The sequence below is a fragment of the Crinia signifera genome, chromosome 3, assembly GCF_055691185.1.
Source record: "Crinia signifera chromosome 3, ASM5569118v1, whole genome shotgun sequence".
NCBI lineage: Eukaryota > Metazoa > Chordata > Amphibia > Anura > Myobatrachidae > Crinia > Crinia signifera.
The window spans coordinates 102,725,740-102,741,320 of record NC_139219.1 but is presented as its reverse complement, the minus strand read 5'-3'; the positions used below and the strand labels follow the sequence as shown (position 1 = coordinate 102,741,320).

General features: G+C 42.9%; 1 protein-coding gene across 1 annotated transcript in view; it reads right to left on the bottom strand.

Moving 5' to 3' along the window:
- NOX3 (NADPH oxidase 3) overlaps positions 1–15,581 on the bottom strand; it is a 188,362-nt gene that overhangs the window by 62,955 nt on the left and 109,826 nt on the right. The gene's annotated exons all lie outside the window — the stretch shown is intronic.

Genomic DNA, 15,581 nt, shown 5'->3' with positions numbered 1-15,581 from the left:
ATGCACGTTTGCATGACTAATAGAAAGCAGAAAATCAGTTTGGTACTAAAGGGCCAGGCTAATGCATAGGTGAAATTCCCACAGTATAACATCTGCTTGCATCACGATAGTCAGACCCAGACAGTGCAGACAGAGTAGTCGACACACAAACCCTAAGTCCTGATGAGTACTGACTAACAGATTGAACCATAGGATGTTCTTTCCTGGTGCCGTACAAAAATAGTAGGAATACACAGACAAATACTGCTATATACTGTGAAGCACAAGCGATTGATTTACTGTGGCGAATATACCTGTGGTTAGAACAAGAACACACTAGCAAGCACTAGTGAACTGTTGATTGCTAGAGATTGGAATTTGTTCCCCACAACTTAAAATACATGCTTATTACTAGAGACAGGATTATATGCATTTGCATTATTATATGCATTTGCATATTTTGCCTATTCTCACTGGTTATTGCATATTTTACCTAAAATCTAGTAATGTGCATATTTTAGGCCTCACCCTCTTCCGACCCGCGAGTCACAGTACTGCAATGCCCTGCTGCTGCTGGCCTGGTAGTGGTAGAGTGTGCAGGCTGGTGCAATATGTGCGCAGTGTGGGGAACCTTCGATGTACGCTATGTCTGACACTGCTCTAGGCTGCCAATCCATGGTGATAAAAGTCGGTCGGGGCGGATGCCATTACAAACCTCCTGAACCTTTGCCTGCCCCTGGCCTGGGACTTTACACCAAGAGACAGACGTCTGCAGCAGAGGAGGAGGGCAGAAGGGTTGTGACATCACGCGGCGCAGAGGAAATGCCATGTCACAGTCAGTAATGTGGCGCAGGGAGGAAGCTTTCCACTGCGCCGCCCTCACACGCTATGCTGACATTTGATCCATCGGTGCTGGAGATGAGGTTCCGTGTAGTTGATGCAAGAAGAGCTTTGGACGCTGCAGTATGCTGTAGCAGCCAGGAAGAAAAAAAATCCTGTGTACAGCACTAGACATCTGCAAATGCTGTGGGCCTATTTTTGAGGTTTATTTGCTACTAATTGCATGCTGATTTTTAAATAAATAAGTAAATAATTACTTTTGTTATTATTTAATGTAGCATATTTTAACACTTTTCATGTATATTTCAAGTATTTTTCATGCATATTTGCATGCATATTTCAAGCTTTTTATGTTGCATATAATCCTGTCTCTACTTATTACTCTTATTTGCTGTGATTGGGATTTGTCCCCTATAACCGGAAATACATGCTAATTATTCTGAGTACAGGTCTCCTAACAGCGATAAGTGGGCAAACCATGTGACCTGCCATAGACCAAAGTGTACTTACATCTTGCACAGGCACACTGTGGAAGACAAGCAATTGATTGTCTGTTTGGTGTAACAATAATAATTGACTGTTATCTCTATCTGTGACAAAAAAACATATTCCTGTTGCGTTGGCAAAATTTCCAGCATAGACCTAATGGGCTTTTTGGAACCGGATACCTAATAGAGATAGACGGCCAATATTGGTGGCCTGCTATAGACCTCAGTGTATTATTGGTATTGTATTCTCGCTTTTCACAGACACACTGTGAAAGACTAGTGTTGGATTGTGGTTTGATGCAATAACAATTGACTGTGATCCCCTTCGGTGACAAAAAGCATACGCAAAATTTCCAGCACAGACCTAAAGGCCCCCATACACTAGCCGATTTTGGTCAGATTTCAGCCAGATCAGTCGGATCTGGCCAAAATCGGACCAAAATCGGCTAGTTTTGATGTCCCCTCAGATCCGATGCGCGGTCCCATGCAAATCGGATCTGCGTCGGGTGGTCGGACCTGCTGCACGTCCGACCACCTGACTTGGGACCTAGTGGGGCGGCGCGGCGGTAGAGGGAGGAGGGGGGGCTGGGGACGCTGCGGGGGACACAGGCGGCATAGAGCCGGGCAGGGGGAGCCGGCGGGAGCTGTCAGTACTGAATTAAAAAGAAAAAGCCAATACAATGAATGGGCGGCCTGTGATTGGCTGAGCGCTCTCTCAGCCAGTCAGCAATTGGCTGAGAGAGCGCTCAGCCAATCACAGACTGCCCATTCATTGTATAGGCTTTTTTTTCTAGCACTGACAGCTCCCGGCTCTATGCCGCCTGTGTCCCCCGCAGCGTCCCCAGCCCCCCCTGCTCCCACCAGCAGCCCTGCTCTGTAGCCCCCCCCCCCCTGCTCCCCGGGTTTTTTACATGTGATAAATCGAGACGATAACACAGCATAATTAATAAACAATCTTTTCTGGACTGTGACCTTTTTGAATGCAATCTGTTGTTCACAACCAAACATATACATACCTATGACTCTCAGAACACAGATAAAACAGATGTAACAAGCTCTTGGCAATACTGAGCTAGACAATGTTGCAACATTCATGAAGACATCCTGAATGTTGCAAAGTGCCAATAGCATCCTCAGTCAATAGTTGCGATTTGCTATCTCAGACAAGTGTCTGCTGTAGCTTGACCCACAATATACAATACCTGTACCATAACAATAGCAGTCTCCTCCGTGGAGGGAATTTACCCTCCTCAATAAAATTTTGAATCTTTCATCAAAAATAGGGAATACACCCCTTAATTATTTGACACAGGATTCTATCAAACTTTTGCCTCCAAACGATCCCCAGACCATAGAGCTTTGGCCGTACTGGGTAACACATCGTTGATTTAAAACCCCTGAGAGGGCAATTATCCTTCCTACTAATTATTATAATAAAAAACACCCCTTGGTGCATAGCATATATTATAAAAGCTCACTGCAAAAGGGATAGAGGAAGCATTCAACTCATTTAATAACCACTTTATACGACAGGCCTATTTATCCAAACTTATCTTAAATGAAAACTAAATAAAAGTTACGTTTTAAATAAAACTAATTGACATACCAAGAGTGCCCCACAAAGAGAGTCCTCTTTTCTCCTTTTCTTTGCCTTAATATCATGTCAACAGCTTGTGATTAAAAAAATAGGTACTTGTTTACTAGCACGGCGCCCACATTTTCTACGTACGCTAACATAGTGAAATCGCATCGTATCGCATGCGCTTTTTGCATGACATGCGATGCGATGCGATTTTCCATATTTTCATATATTTCAGTAAAAGTTACAGTTCTTAGTTAACACATGTCGTCTTTACTGTCTCAGATGTATGATATGGCTTGTCTGAATGTGTTCCTAAAACACCCCCAGTATTCACCAGTATCCACGCCACCCCAAAGTGTGGTGAGTGCAGCGAGCCCTGCGAGGGGTGGGGAACGCGTCCTCTGACCTTTTCATACCCCCACTATCCACGTCGGCGTGGAGTTGATTTTATATAGTGTGGCGAGCGCATCGAGCCACCGAGCCGGAAGCGTGGCGAGTGAGGGACGCGCATTACTTTACATGTATTCCGCGTCCCCTCGCCACAATTCTGGCTCGGTGGCTCGCTGCGCTTGCCACACTATATAAATTCAACTCCACGCCGACGTGGATAGTGGGGGTATGAAAAGGTCGGAGGACGCGTTCCGCCGACGCTCGCCACGCTTCGGGGTGGCATGAATACTGGGGGTGATGCAATGGCATAGTAAGCACCCATCATATCACATGGCATGGGTGCTTATACAATGAAATATTGCATCGCATTTGGTGCCATGCGATCCTATGTGATATTTCATTGTATAAGCACTCCTGTGCACTTAATATGGACATCGCACGCATCGTACAGCACTATACACGGTACGTGATGCGATTTTCCTACGCAGAATGCTAGGGTACCAAAAACATACACTGGATTTTATCACTGGGTGCATGCTAATATCCATACCATGCGCAATGGTTTAAATATTCACCGCCCTGTGAATTGTCAATTCAGCAATCAAGTCTGAATAACCCCCTTAGAGGTGATTTCACTCTAATAATAGGAATAAAAGATAACACTTAATGTGCTATATGGAAACCTATAATACACAAAAGTGTGTACAGGGCTGGATAAAGCCTTGGGGGTGCCCGGGGTCAGAGGCGTAGGGAGGGCGGAGCCACCGGAGCTCATGCTCCGGGCGGCGATTGGTGGAATGGCGCCGCCGGCCCGCCCTCCCTCCGCAAATCATCCCTGCATGTTTCCCATACACCAACTGCGGGCAGCGTGTGCCGGCGGCGGCGGCGCCTGCCCTTCCCGGCGCCACCCGAAAGAATTCACCAGCCGAGTACAGAGCTGCCCAGCTGTATTCAGTGTCAGGGAGGACACTGCAGCAGCACCAGCACTAGACTAGATCCCGACTCCAGGCTATTTTAAATCTTGCGCTGCAGCAGTCACCTGCCGGGTCCGCGAACCAATCAGAGCTCGTTAGCGCTCCGGCAGCCAATCAGGAGTGGGGTCTCCTGATTGGCTGCCGGGCCACAAGCGAGCTCTGATTAGTTCGCGGACCCAGCAGGTGACTGCAGCAGCGCAAGATTTAAAATAGCCGGGAGTAGGGATCTAGTGCTGCTGCTGCTGCTGCAGTGTCCTCCCTGACACTGAATGAATACAGCCTGGCAGCTCTCTGCCCGGCTGTAAAGACTGTAGCAGGCAGTGCAGTAATCCCTCCCAGAGGTTCCGCTGGGTACAGACCAGGCATCCTGCAAATAATAATGAACTTTGGCGCATTCACTGCGCGTCTGGAGGCGGCAACGCAGATATGTCTGCATAGCGCAAGTGCTGGAGCGAGCTGCACACACTCGCCGCCCATCACTGGGGAAAGGATCTGGGCTCACAGCGGATTTATGATATATCTGGAATTATGCTGTGACTGGGCTGCTTTTTTCTTCTTGGGATTTACACAGAGGATCGGCGCTGGGCTCGGTAACCCCTGGCATAGAACTCTGTAAGAAAGCCTGGTGAGTGCCCTGTCCTTGGATGTATGTATGTATGGCTAGATCTATAAATAAATAAAGTGCAGTGCTGTATTTGTCTTACCAAAATGCCATGGGGGGTGGGGGAGGGGTCACATTGTCTTATATAGCGCAGCAGATTCCGTTACAGTTTCTTATATAGCGCAGCAGATTCTGTTACAGCGTCCTATATAGCGCATCAGATTCCGTTACAGTGTCTTATATAGCGCAGCAGATTCCGTTACAGCGTCCTATATAGCACATCAGATTCCGTTAGTGTCTTATATAGCAGCAGATTCCGTTACAGTGTCTTATATAGCGCAGCAGATTCCGTTACAGTGTCTTAAATAGCGCGGCAGATTCCGTTACAGTGTCTTATATAGCGCAGCAGATTCCGTTACAGCGTCTTATATAGCGCAGCAGATTCCGTTACAGCATCTTATATAGCGCAGCAGATTCCGTTACAGTGTCTTATATAGCGCGGCAGATTCCGTTACAGCGACTTATATATAGCGCGGCAGATTCCGTTACAGCGTCTTATATAGAGCGCGGCAGATTCCGTTACAGTGTCTTATATATAGCGCAGCAGATTCCGTTACAGCGTCTTATATAGTGCAGCAGATTCCGTTACAGCATCTTATATAGAGCAGCAGATTCCGTTTCAGTGTCTTATATATTTCAAATGTAACATGCCAACACAAGTTAGCCATGCCCCCAATTCATTACCGGGAGGAGGGGGGGGGGCGCGAAATATGCCCTTGCTCCGGGCACCATGGCACCTAGCTCAGAGCCGGCCTTAGGCATAGGCAAACTAGGCAATTGCCTAGGGCAATTGGAATGCCATGGGGCATCAGCAGCTTCTGCTGTTTAAAATGATATGCAGCATGTCTATATTCTGTGTGTGAGTGAGGCTGTATCTGCAAATGAAAGAGTGTATTCATGGAAATCACTGTAACATAGCATTCTGTATGCAGGTACAGCCACAGTCGCACATCATTTTAATCACCAGAAGCTCCTTGTGTGTCCTGGTCACATAACAATGCTAATAACACGAATTTTCAGCAAAAAAGGCACCCAACGTTAGCCGAACTGGCCAGGAGCTGCATGGCCTATTGAGGCAAGATGTATGAGGAAACATCTGTATCTAAGCAGAGGCAGAGGTCACAGTGTTAGCGGCTGTGCGAGTGCTGCCTGCGGGTGGGTTGGTTGTGCAATAGTGTTCGGCATATGTGTAAGGGGCATTATGTGTGTCATGTATAAATGCATTAATAATGTGCGACATATGTGTAACAGGCATTATGTGTGTCATGTGTATAAGGGCAATAATAATGTGCAACATATGTGTAACAGGTATTATGTGTGTCATGTGTATAAGGGCATTAATAATGTGCAACATATGTGTAAGGGGCATTATGTGTGTCATGTATCAATGCATTAATAATGTGCGACGTTTGTGTAACAGGCATTATGTGTGTCATGTGTATAAGGGCATTAATAATGTGCAACATATGTGTAACATGCATTATGTGTGTCATGTATAAATGCATTAATAATGTGCGACATATGTGTAACAGGCATTATGTGTGTAATGTGTGTAAGGGCATTAATAATGTGCAACATATGTGTAATGGGCATTATATGTGTCATGTGTATAAAGGCATTAATAATGTGCAACATATGTGTAAGGGGCATTATGTGTGTCATGTATAAATGCATTAATTATGTGCGACATATGTGTAACAGGCATTATGTGTGTCATGTGTATAAGGGCATTAATAATGTGCAACATATGTGTAACAGGCATTATGTGTGTCATGTGTATAAGGTCATTAATAATGTGCAACATATGTGTAAGGGGCATTATGTGTGTCATTATGTGTATGAAGGGCATTAATAAAGGTTGGCACAATGTGTAAGGGGCATTATGGTTATAAGGACATTAATAATGTGTGTTATGTGTAAGGGGCATTACTGTGTGGTATTATCAGGGTTGCCGAGAGAAAGGGGTAGGGGGTACAAATTACCAAGGCCAAAGTCTGATGGAAGGGCCCAGTGGGTGCCCCGGGCCCCCTCCCCTTAAGTGACAGCAGCAGCTGCAGCTCTCTCCCCTGCCCAGCACACACTGCTTTCTGCTGGGTTGCAGTGTGGCCATGGAGGTGCTTAAAGTACAATATTTTCTCAGGATTTTTTTCTAAGGGTATAATGTGAATAATGTGAGGAGTAATGTACATAAGGTGAAGTGGTACTACTGTGATGTAACGTGAATAAGGGACACCATCGCATGATATAATATGAATAAAGTTGCACTACTGTGTGGCATAATTTGAATTGGGGGTACTATTGTGTGGCCATGCCCCTTCCCAGAAAGAACACACCCTTGTTTGGGCTGCTCACCGAATGTGTGCACTGTTTCTATTTAAAATATGGCGGGTAGGAGCACCAAAATGATGACTGCTATGATGAGGGTTGATGGTGCTGGGACAGGGGAGCAGGGTCAGAGGCGGAACTAGTGGCGGTGCTAGGGGACACCAGCCAAAATCTTGTCTAGGGCGTCATTTAGGCTAGGGCCGGCTCTGACCTAGCTACACCGCTGCCCAGGGTACTTATGACAAGAGGGCCCCGTTGAAGCGGGTGGGCATTCTATTAGATTATGCAAATCTCCCAACAGGACCCATTCTAGGAGAGACATGGTGCTCTCTAACTGGAGAAAAAAAGAAGAATCACCGAAGTGACAGTACAGGCGCTTAGTGGGTGGGTGGTTGTGCCAGCTGCTCAGACAAGGGAATGGTCAGTCCCTAGAAAAGGTATTGGGGGAAAAAAAATAGGGGTTTGTGGAGCACTCAAATTTAATATATTGGTAATCTATAAAACAATCTATTATGATCAATTGGGTATCACATAAAGGTTTATTAAATCTCATAAAATGAGATGAATGAAAAATTAATTAATATACAAAGCAATATAAAATGCACACTAAAACATACACATTTAAAATTAAAAATGCACTCTGGTGTGAAATAGAAAGACAAAGGAAAATATACTTAGACAAGTCCGGCTTGTTCCTAGTATTGCTCTCCTCCAGTATTAAGTGTGGTATATCATGATAATAGTGAATAAAAAAGATCATAATGTATAAATAAATATAAATAAATGTAAATAATAAATAATATTTATTTTATTTATACATTATGATCTTTTGTTTTCACTATTATCATTTATTTTTATTTATTTTTATTTTATTTGTATATTTATATTTATATTTTTCCTATTATTACTATACAGAAATCATTATCTGACTCGACTCAGTAGTTTATTTATACTTGTATTTGCCCCTTTTTTTATCATGCTTTATAGTTGTTTATAATTACAATTATGTTAGATATCTATATTATGTTATGGTTTGTGATAGAATTTATAACAAATTAACCCCCCTGGTGTCCAAGACCAGATATGCAACATGCTACATCGGCTGAATGTAAGCCTATGTGTTACTATGACAACCTACGTGTTTATAATTATAATATTAACCAAATATCTGTGAAATTGATATCATTAGTACTATAAATTCATAATCCTTCTGCTACATTAGAGATACAGATGATTCAAGTAAAGACCAATCATAGGAAAACCGGAAGTACACAGCTTCCAGGTTGCGCTCCATCTACCGAAAGTGACGGCAGGAGCGCATCGGAGAAGGACGGTGGAGACACAGTACTCTGCCGGCTCTTAACATCCATTCCCTCTCCCTTCTCTCCTCCTTTTACGAGCCCTATGTAGGGCGGTTTACTATATGAGCCCATAAATATTAATATGTATTACTCTGCTGAGATGTACTCTATTAAGAGTAACTTGCGTTCCACCGGCCGGAAGTTGTACGCGGCGTGTGTTCCAACAACTGGAAGTGGGGCACAATTTAATTTTTATTCTTTGTTATTTTTGTGTATTATCATTATTAGGTAATAAATATATTGTTGCGACTGCCTACTATAATATTATTATAACCCACATAATCTGATAAAGAGATGTGTAGGGTGAATATTTGGTATTTTTAAATATGATCAATTGGGTAATTGTTTGACTGTTTGATGATGCACTTCCTGTTTAAGGGTATATAAACCCAGAGCAGACCTACTGTGGAACACCTTTGATAAAGTTGTCTAAAGACGACGAAACACGTCAGACCAAGCCACACTCCCTTGTTGGATTCTGGAAACTTTTTATTGATTTTATTGCATGGAGCAGGGAGCAGGGGAGTGAGTAGCCCCCCACGCGGCAATCTAGCGCCCGCATGCCCATGGATTATTATCAGCGGGTGGCGGCTGCAGCAGTGACTATACATATGTGAAGTAACAGTGAAAAGCATATACACACAATATTAACCAAACACTGTATATATATATATATATATATATATATATATATATATATATATATATATATATATATATATACAGTCCAAAATGTATTCAGGGCCAGTGTTGCAAGTAAGGGGGTACGGCGTGGTACGGAGTACCTGTAAGAAATATGTTGCAGGTACGCAGTACCACTTACCCCCTGAGCCACTGTCAATTCTAGTTTTATTTTAAGACTAAATATAATGCATCCGCAGCCCGCCCACCCAGCGTTATGATTGGTGCTGTATGCAGCTACCGGCTACTGCTGATTTAGCCTGTCACAGTGACAGGCAGCAGCGGCGCCGACAGCATGAAGAGCAGGCTCCACAATTGTAAGCACAATCTGCCTGGCTCTCCCCCAAGCAAGAGCCAACCCACCCCCTGACATTCCCTGTTTTTCATTCCCTGTCTTCTGATTCCATGCTACTATTGTCATTTAGTCACTCCTCTAGCTTTGTGTGACCACGCCCCCTCATGACACATAACCACGCCCATTTTTGGTGGAGGCTGTCAGTACCACCAAGAAAAAAATTCTACTTGCACCACTGTTCAGGGCACTCACCAGACAGCAGTAAATCAATGCTTTTTTTATTCCATCACAATCATAGAAAATAAGCCAACGTTTCGGACCTTAATCATGGCAGTCCAACTCCCACATAGAAATGCAACTGATCTCACATCACAAATCACACACTTAAATAGGACTCTAATCAATAATAATATAGTGCACCTGGTAAAACCAGGAAGTACCCCATGCTTTCATGCATTTTATATACACCACCAAATCTACTGGGTCTAACAAATCACGTGCATACATCACAGTGCGCGTCTCCTTCATGAGGCACGTCACTGCGTGTCAGGCCGGCAAAGTCGTCATGGAAACATCAAAACATAGCTTATTGCGGCAACTACAAGAGGCGTGTCACTGTATATCCGCCCCCTTAGGTTGCCATAGAAACATGTAACATCGTCCATTACGGCCCTGCAAGAGGGATATATTATATATAAACAACCAGACCATTATGTGATACATATGCATATCCATATCGGCCTGGTCTTTGCAGGGGATGCCGGCAGATTTGCCAGCCGCCATCCCCCGCCAGCCGCCATCTGATCTGCGAAAGGGGACGTGCGCGCACGAGATGCGCGCGCGTCCCCTTCCGACGGCGCTTCCCCCGGGTCCACGCCGGCTTGCTGGCAGTCACCCGGGGTCCCCACCACCTCCCCGCTCCCCCCGGCGCCTCCCCTAACCCTGTCCGTCTCCCTGAAGAAGAGACGGACAGGGTTCCCGTCGCCCCGCCGCCCGGAAACCGAGACGCGCGTGCGTGTGAGACACACGCGCGTCTCAGTCAGATGGAGCGGATCACCAGCGGAGACAATCTGGCAATTCGCCAGCAAGAGGGAGCCCGGCTCCATCTGTATACACGATCTAACAGTATAACCTATCTTATCTAAAAAAGCGGGTGATACAATTATGACAAGAGATCAGCTGCCAATCAAACAACATTAAGACAAACAAAAATATAATCATAATACATAATATATACACTAAATAAAAGGGGCAGAGAACTGGTTCATTACAAAACAGATGAATCTCATAACTGTTATCCAAAAATAATCACTGATATTAGTGTGCAACCATGGTTCTCCCTCTTATTATTACTGAAATCATCACTGCGTGTTCATCTATGAATGTCCATTCCCGTCGGGAAAAATCACAAAAAACATTTGAATGAGTTATACTCATTCAAACCCCTTGGGCTGATGGTATCAAGGGAATATATCCACCTAGCCTCCTTTTTTAATAATATTTTGGCACGATCCCCTTCCTCGAGTCAGGACCGGTACCTGATCAATGATAATACTTCTTAAGGTAGACATGGCATGTTGATGCTCAAGGAAATGACGTGCCACTTGTTTATCGCTAGTTTTGGACGTTAGGGCTGCCCTTATACTGGAACGGTGATTTGCCATCCGCTCCTTAAAGGTACAGACGTTTTTTCCCACATATGTTAAACCGCATGGACACTTTAGAAGGTATATCACATGGTCAGAGGAGCAGGAGAGTCTGTGTTTAATTTTTATCTTACCACCACTGTGTGGATGGTTGAAGTATTCACCCGTGTTCATGGATTGACACGTGGTGCATCCGGTGCACTTGTAGCACCCCAATCATGTAGACCTCAACCATTGGCTACCTGAGTTTCCTTCAAAGTTTAATGTTGGTCTCATCAACATATCATGAATATTTTGACCTTGTCGATATGCAATCATCAGTTGTTTATTATTCAACCTCAACTTTGAATCAGACGCCACAATATCCCAGTGCTTCCTAATGCTCAGTCGGAATAATGGTGCCCTGGTGTCATGGGTAGTTGTCACAATCATATGATCAGTTTGTTTCTTAACCGTTTAAATCCCTTCATTTTCATATACGCTTTTAGCATGTGTCAAACTGCTGTTGATAACATCTGGTGAGTAGCCCCTCTCTTGGTATTTAACTCGCATTTCATCAATCTGGATTTGTGTATTATTGATGTCAGAGTTTGTCCGGAGCACCCTCAAAAATTGAGAAATAGGCAGTCCATTTTTCAGGTTAGTGGGGTAGTAACTTGTGTAGTGCAAAAGCGAATTTCAATCCGATGATTTTTTATACAGTTTCGTACCAATGTTGGTACCATCTTTGTAAACTGTTACATCGAGGAAGTCTATCGATGTCAAACTTGCTGAATGTGTAAATCGAATCGGGGAATCCAATTCATTAAAGCTATGCACCATCATCTCAAACGAGACCAAATCTCCCGGCCATACCAAACAAACATCATCAATGAAACGATAATAATGTAAAATGTTGTTACCATAAGTGCTCAGAATATATTGCTCTTCATACTCCGTCATGAAAATATTTGCGTACACAGCGGCTAAGTTCGAGCCCATGGCGGTCCCCTTCCATTGAATGTAATAACTTGCGCCATACAGGAAGTGATTATTCATAAGCACCTGTTCAATAAGATCACAAATTAATTCAATAGGCAGTGTATTGTGTTTGGCCTTCTTCAGTCTGTTTCTTACTGCATCAATTCCCTCAACATGCGGTATCACCATGTAGAGGGATGAAACATCCATGGTTGCTAGCACTATATCAGCATCTGTGAATGTAATATCCCTTATTTTCATCAGAAAATCAGGGGTGTCACGTATATAGCTAGGTATGGCTTTCACCACAGGTTTCAATACTTGAGCAACAAATTGTGCCATCGGCTGCATTACAGACCCCCTGGCAGAGATGATAGGTCAGCCAGGGGGTTTGTCCAGACGCTTATATACTTTATATACAAATTTGGACAGATAGGGAAATCCACTTTCAGATAACCAGAAATCATTTCATCTATCCAACCCATCAAAACAGCCTGATCAATCACTTTATCAACCTTTGTTTTAATCAAATACATGGAATTTTTCTTAATCTTCTCATATACAGGTGTATCACTAAGTTGCTCACAAAGATCTTGATGGTAATCTGCATAATTCATGACATCCACCGCTCCCCCCTTATCAGTGGGGCGTATAACTATTCCTTTGTTGTCTTTTAACGTTTTAATAGCCTCTCGCTGTACAGGGGTCAGGTTGTCATAATTATTTCTATAATTGTCGTCATTTAAATTTGCGTTGATCATACATAAAGGAAACTTTGATAATGGGATTGTTTGTAGAGGGGTCAAATGTAATAGGTTTCTTTAGAATTTGACCCAGAGTGTCACCTGTCACCATTTCAGTAGTACTGAAGTGGTCCTTAAGCCGTAAATTTCAGCCTAATCTGTATTGATCAATAACAGTATCAAATTTAGGTCTTGAAAATATGGGTACAAATCCCTAACCCATACCTAACAGATTTTCTTCTCCTACACTCAGAGTTTGATCTGATATGTTAGTAGGCTCTCAGATACCTCATTATCTGTAGATGATTGTGAGGAACAGGTATCGACTGTATAGATGAGTCTTATCTATAATTTCTACGAGGTCTAGATGGATTGTCTCCCATCAACCATCGGTATACTGTGTGTTGTTTATAATCAAGGTTTACAGACTCTAATTTTCTCCTTTTGAAACTCACTAACTCATTTTTATACTTCTCAACGGCTCCATTTAATTTGTCTAGCCATTTTTCAGTTTTATCGTTGATAAGTATAGAGCGGGCCACCTTCTTTGCATCATTTAATTAAATTCTAACTTTTGTCAGTTCTGTTCCAACTTCTTCCACTACCAACAGAACTAAATCGAGGGAACATTTATTTAATACAATAATTAACCTAGGTTAATTTTTAGAGCGCCTTAATATGGGTTAGTTTTCTAATAAGCAGCTGCTACCGGGGGTGGTCAGTTCCCCAACAAAACATACAGAAGAAAGGCAAAAAAGGAGCAGCGCTATACCAAATTAAAGAGTGTATGCATCAATTTAAAAATAACAATTTAATAACAATTAAACATACATAAATAACACATTGTTTAAAATATGGGGGACCTATTTGAGGTGTGGGGGACCTGTGGAGTATCAATAGTCACCAATGGGGGATTGATATAACCTGCGTGGATCGAGATTGACGTCCGATTGCAAAGTGAGTCCGTTAGATGGTATTCCTGAGTATCCTATGGTCTCCTGGTTCCAAACCCGTTGGCAAAAGTTGTTGTGTAGCCAGCCCAGGGGGACCTATAAACAGCAGTCCAATAGGTCAGGTGCTTGAGAACGGTACAATGCCTCTGGTGTTAAATATGAAGGACACGATCCAATGATAAGTAGGTGGTCAACCTCTTCTCCAAATGGTGGTAGATGTTATTTCTCCAAAGTCAGGTCTAGCAACACCAACGCGTTTCGCTGTGTTCACTCACAGCTTTGTCAAGGTTGTATGGTTTTATGTAATAATCACTTCCGTTATAAGGAGTCCTGTTATGTAAAGCAGTCTAGGGCAGCTATGGGGTCCAACCTGGCCCCACCATTATTTTTTATGTCCAAATATGAGATGCAGTATATTATGCCTAACTTTGGAGATCACATTGTTTTTTAGCGCAGATTCATTAATAATGTTTCCCTGTTATGGAATGACTCTATTGACATGTTCAATGAAATGGTGGGGGACCTTAACCTTCTGGATAGAACCATCAGAATCACTTCGGATATCGATAAGAGAACCATTAATTTTATTGATGTTAACATCACCAAAAAAGAAGGGAAATCATTGTATAGAAAACACCCTGACAGGAATGTGACTCTGAATATGAATAGTTACCATCCACCTTCATTTAAATGCAGTCTACCTATTTTGCATTACCTTATGGTTTTATGCATCAACTCAGAATCTGATAATATGGAAATCCAAATGTATGAAATTACAAACCATTTTTTGTCCCCTGGGTATACGAAAAGCCATTCTCCAAAAATTGCTCACAGAAACTAGAAGTATTGTTAGACACGGCAACACCGATAGTAAGAAGAGTGAGAACAGTGGCGTAGAATTTTTGCAACTGAATTTGACACTGTTGCATCCACGACGATTAAGATCCACTATACACTGATGGGATTTGTCATTTATATACTCATTTGTCCATGTGGGTTGTACTATGCAGACTTACAACCAGAAGATTTAGAGACCAAATGGCAAACCATTGGGCTTCTTTATGACAACAAGCCTTACAATCACACAAGACCATTACTTGGAGAAAGGTCATCAGCCTTAAGTGGAAATTCATTGATTAGGTCCCACCACCCGAACTTGGAGGAGATAGATTGGGGTGTAGGGTGTCAAATGATATTTTTTGCACCTGGCCTTATTACAGTTCTTTGATGTTCTGCCACTACTTGGACCTGCTCATTGTAATGTGCTATTCAATGCATTTGGGAATTTTAATGTTCCATAATATGAGCTGGAGTACTGTAACATGGCATAATATGAAGTTAAAGCTCTAACGTGTGGCAGAATGTGAACTAGAAACACTGATTGTCAAAGTATAAATGGCAGATACTGTGTTGAATAATATGTACTGGCAGCCCTATATTGACATAAATTGAACTAGGGCACTAGTGGGGTTCAGAAAATGAACTAGGGCAATATTATGGGACAGAAAATTAACAACTTCTGCAGAGAGGTATCTCTCTGGAAACATTGGGACACTGGCCCTTTTAAAATGTTGGTATCTGGCCCATGAAGTTCTAGCTACACTCCTTGTCCCATTCAGAGATATTTTGAAAATGTAACCTAAAGACTGAAAGGGCTAGGTAACCCTAGCAAGCTCCAAATACTAAGCTTCAGGCAGAAACTT